This window comes from Daphnia carinata, chromosome 7 (assembly GCF_022539665.2).
Source record: "Daphnia carinata strain CSIRO-1 chromosome 7, CSIRO_AGI_Dcar_HiC_V3, whole genome shotgun sequence".
NCBI lineage: Eukaryota > Metazoa > Arthropoda > Branchiopoda > Diplostraca > Daphniidae > Daphnia > Daphnia carinata.
This window is the reverse complement of record NC_081337.1, coordinates 2,112,171-2,117,469: the sequence shown is the minus strand read 5'-3', so window position 1 is coordinate 2,117,469 and position 5,299 is coordinate 2,112,171. Positions and strand designations below refer to the sequence as shown.

Genomic DNA, 5,299 nt, shown 5'->3' with positions numbered 1-5,299 from the left:
CAACATCTTAACGCGTACCAATAACGACTGCGAAGGAATGCACCACCAATGGAACAAGGTAATTTAAATTTGAACAATAATATGTAATGAATAATTAATAAAAAAAATGTTTGTAGTTGGCAGGCGGATCTAATTTAAAATTCTACAAGATGACAATGGTATTGCGGAAACTGGCCGAAGAAGTTTCCCTTACTAGCACGCTACTCTGCCATGACAAAATAAGGGCTCACCGGAAGAAAGAGACCCAACTTAAGAATTCCGTACTGTTCCAGCTTTGGGCGCGCTATCAAAATAATGAGGTATGTTTTCTAAATTTACAAGAAAAAAAAGTTTCCCTATAACTAATCATTGTTTTTGCAGCTATCTACAATGGATCTACTAGAAGAAATAGTTTTAGAGCTTAGATCATCTTTTCCCGCTATTGTTTCCTCACATGCCCTTAATGTTGCTATAAATAATATTAATGATGAACTAGATATGTCTATAATTGAATAACATTTGTTTGTTTGTAACATGTATTTTATTTGACGAATGTTTACAAATTAACATACTTTATAAATAAACTTACATAATCTCAATTGAGTTTTTTATTTTAATGTAATATGTAATGTAATACATTATGCTTGAATTATTACAACAATACTTGTTGTGCAAGCGACGACTAATGTGCCGATTGATGGTTTTGGTTCGTGGCCACAATTCCCTAGAATATGATTGTTCTAAAAAAAATAAAATTGCAATAATTATACCAATGTACACCATATAACTATAAATGAATTTACCTTGCATGTTTAAATCCTTCCAACCATTTACCAAACGAGTGATAAGAGAAAGCAAAACCTTTTAATTGTCCGGAAGAACGGTTTAAAAATTCGTTGATCAGAGCTCCCTATGAAAAAAGAAAAATAAAATTAATGAAAAAGGCAAAAAAAAGAACTTAAGAAATAAAAAAACGTTAAACCGGCCTGAGTAAACTGTATAGAAATTGCCAGGCAAAACCTACAAAGAAGAAAAAGAAGAAAAAAAAATTAGTAAAACATAAGCAAAGTTCAGTTGAAACACAATAAAAAAAAAAGAAAAAGCATTAAGTGACGTGAAGTATAGTTAGGTAGCATACCCATAATTTGCAGATATAATTAAATAACTATCGTAAATATTTTTAATCCTAGTCGGCCTACGTCCCGACTAAGATATCTATTTAACTGAAGGTCCACTGACCTGGGTCAGACAATTGGTTTCACGACGACACTGTGAAACCAATCCCGATACCTGTGCCCATTGAGGTGACAAGTCTCAATGCCCTTATACTTAAATTAACAATGCCAGCACTCGAACCGTTGCCTATCCGTTCCGAGCCTGATACAATGTGTCCGGGTACGGCCCAGCACTAGTGAAATATAAAATGTACTTACGGTTTGCGACTCCTTAGAAACAATCCGCAGCTGGGCAGGAACTGGGCAGGCCGCTGGACACGAACAACAGATGATTAGCACATTCACAGCACATTCACAGCACATTCGAAGCACCGTCGACAACCTACACCATGAAGATCTAAATACTGACTGGCTGAAATGCTGAAACCGCATGTGAAAATTTGGAAGTCAGAACTACCATTATTTGCCATTTCAGTAGTATTACCCTAAACACCAGTAATTGTTTTCTTCCCAAAAATTCTTTCATAGAATAATTATTAAAAACCTCCAAAGACATGCAACCACGGAGAATCGAACACAGGACTACCCGTGTCACAGCTTAGAGCGCTACCGATATGGTAAGACTTGCTTGTTAATCGTTGCTGATAGTTGTATGAGCAAGTACAACATGAGTGCAACTGGAAAAATTATTTATTCGCTAAAAAGTAAGAAAAATTTAATAAATATTTCTGGTGTGGCCGTAGAAGTATTTTATTAAATGAACTATATTAGATATACCATATTTAATGGACCCCTGCAATTTAAATTAAAATAGGATAAAAGATAAATGTATGGTGAACCATTTAATTAATGAGTTAACACCATCGGCTTTTTACAAAGAGAAATGGATATAACCCGACGCTCTTACGCAATAAGTTGCCTACCGGATTGGAGGCATATCGTTCCTATTGGAACAAAATAAAATAAATAGGACTATTTAGGACTAAGGAGAAATAGGACTGATGGCAAGGAGAAATAGGACTGCTGGCATGGAGAAATAGGACTGTCCTAAAAGTTTTAAAAAGTCAGTCCTATTTCTCCCAGTCCTATTTCTCCGGTAGAAATAGGACTGGAAATTTTCAGTCCTATTTCTCCAGTCCTATTTCGTTTCAGTCCTATTTCACCGGCTACCGGAACACCAACTCGAAGGTTGGTGGTTCAATACCAATTGGGGCTCTTGTGCAAATGTTTTTTTATTACTTGTAATTTTTAATCTTATTTTGTGAGATTTTATACAATCGCCAAAGACACTTTAAACAAACGCAATATCAACAAATCTTGGTATTAATAGATTCGTTTAAATGTTCTCCACAGGGCTGTTAAATATTTTATGAAAATCATATGACAATATTCATCTAACCAATGATTTAAATTCTTATATTTTTTACATAAGCCCCCGTGACGCTAATTTGGGACAGTAGACTACATACAAGTAGACATGTTATGCTTTTCAATAGTTTTATACTAACCATGGCATAATCGTAAGATGTTGAATTGCCAACCAAAAGGCTAATGGTTCTATACCGTATGGAAACTATACAACAACTTGTATTTTCTTATTTTTGAATTTTTTCGTATTTGATGAGATATTTTAAAATCAATAAGAACATCTTAAACTAAAGCAATATCTGTTCCGGCGAAGAACTAAACCTTGTTATTATTTCCCTTATTGAGCGCTAGGTGATTAGTACGCGTTCACTACCTTCTTTTGTTTCATTCTTGACTGCCACCTTTACCCTACCTATGCCTTTGTTCTTTTTCTATATAAACCGCGTGAAGCGCATCGCTTCGCTCTCACTGTCACAGCGTCTTTATCGACGATCACACGAATTTGTCAGAAGTAATAAACATTCTCTTGCAGTCAATCTTTGACTCTTCAAATCCATTCTTAAACTGAGAAGAGCTCCCGAACATTGGTCCTTCGAACCGGAGCTACACAGTAAGGAATAGAACGTCCGGCCTACCGAAACTCTATTCGTGGCAAGAAGAGTCAATAGTTCTCGACTACAACACGTCCAAGCAGCATGGACGACCCAGCCTTTTTGACCGCCAACAACGCAGCAGCTAGAATAGCCGTGACGGCAAGATCGCACCCAACAAGCCCCTCTGTTAACTTAGCCCACTCAACACCAGCAGCGGAAGCCGCAGCGATCAATCCCGTAACGACTGAAACGACACAATGGACACGGCTGAGAACTACTACTAGAAGGCAGATCACGAACACGTGCACGCAATTCACAGCCGCCATTAAAAGAGGTGATTCAAGAGGCAGTGTAAGAGCTCTGGTGGAGTACGCGCAGGAATTGTTGCATGAAGCCCGTGACGTGAACAATCGCCTATTGGAAGGAGCTGAGCCAGAAGAATTTGACCGGCAACATGAGGCACACACTAAGTACGTCCAGCAAGTTAAAGTAGTAGAGGCAGAACTTCAGCGTTACCTCGCCACACGTGCACACCTACCACCATCTGTCAAAGGCCGTCCCACTCTGGAACTCAGAAACTATCCCTCGCGTGAATGTAATCAGTCACGTTATCAACTATCTGTACACAGTAGCCAACACTCATTGTCAGACCCACAAGAAGCCGACAGATCGCAACGGCAAATAGAGGCCCAGCAGAGATCCACCGAAGCGCAGCTGGACCTACAAGAAGCAGAACGAGCTCTACAATTGCTCCAAGTAGAAGAAAATGAAGATCGCCGATCACTTCCTGAATTCTACAATCACGATGGAGTCAACCGCTGGTGCCAAAATCACAGCCCGTGGGGAATAGAGGGAGAAGCTCAACTACAGGACGAAGCCCCAGACGATTGGATCGACATGTATAGCGTTGGCCGCTTACGACCAGCTACACGAACGGAAGCAGGATCGCATTCATCAGTTCGAGCAGAGTTACCGGATTTTAGCGGAAGATCTTTGGAATGGTTTGCGTGGGTAGACCTGTTCCGCGCGTTGGTACACGACACATCAAAGGCAGCCGGAGAGAAATTCGCCATCCTGAAGAGACATCTACGCGGTGATTGTTTAGATGTCGTTTATGGCCTATGGGGAGGAGAAGCCGCCTACATACAGGCATTAGTCAGACTGAAGGCAAATTTCGGTCGGCGTGATGTCATGAGAGCGGCCCACCTTCAAGCGCTGGACAAACTAGAGATCCAGAAGAATGATCCCGCTTCTTTCAAGAGGTACGCAGAGAAAGTGCGTACACACCTTTTCGACCTCACTAGGATAGGGGAGGCAGGCACAGCCGATATTATTGAGAAGATTTGCCTCAAACTCCAGTTGTCCGACCGCCTGGCTTGGAACTCTGATAGAGGCAACGGACTCGAAAGACGAAACCTTAACCAGTTCGGGAGTTGGATCTGCGCCCGTGCTGCTGCCTATCAGAATGCATATAGCATAGCGGCAGATCAGCTGAATGGAGGTACGAGTAAATCAAAGGACAGACAGTACACCCGCAACAACCAGACCAGCGCTGAAGCAAGAGACAGAGAGCCGCGCATACCCAGCAGCGCCTACTGCTTCAAATGCGAAGGATCACACAAGTTAGACGACTGTCATTCTTTCAAGGATCTTACGATAAAGGATAAATTATCGTTCTGTATCCGACATCGTTTATGCTTCAATTGCCTTAGATCTCGACATTCGGCCAGAGAGTGCAGGTCAAAGAAAGGTTGTTCAATCCCTAATTGCAAACGCACACACCATATTCTACTTCACGACCAGTCGCAAGACGAATCGGTTCGTCCTGTCACCGCCCGTGCCAGCTTATCAAAGGGGAAGAAAACTGCCGTTGGAATGATTCGACTGGATGTCTTGGATGCAGAGGGGAACATCGTGAAAGCCAACGCGTTTCTCGACGAAGGTAGCGACAGCACCCTTTTCCGAGACGGATTCATTTCTAGACTACGAATAAACGGTACTCCGCAAGCACTCACCGTAGAAGGCGCCGGTGGAGTTTTGAGAAAATACACGTCACGTCGCATTCAACTCGAGGCAAGATTACCCGCTGGCGATGTCGTCCTGCTCCAAGGATCAACAATGCCAATTGTTGCAACTCCGGTAGGAGGTCGGAGAAAAAGGCCCAGACGAAAAAGGCCCAGACGA

At 41.5% G+C, this 5,299-nt stretch overlaps 1 long non-coding RNA gene across 1 annotated transcript; it reads right to left on the bottom strand.

The window, feature by feature from the left end:
* Positions 1-593: 593 nt before the first annotated feature.
* Positions 594-1,549, bottom strand: LOC132088182 (uncharacterized). The gene is made up of 4 exons (XR_009421474.1): positions 1,413-1,549; positions 962-999; positions 783-885; positions 594-719 (listed from the first exon to the last, which is right to left on the bottom strand). It is a non-coding gene; the product is annotated as an uncharacterized LOC132088182 (long non-coding RNA).
* Positions 1,550-5,299: the final 3,750 nt, after the last annotated feature.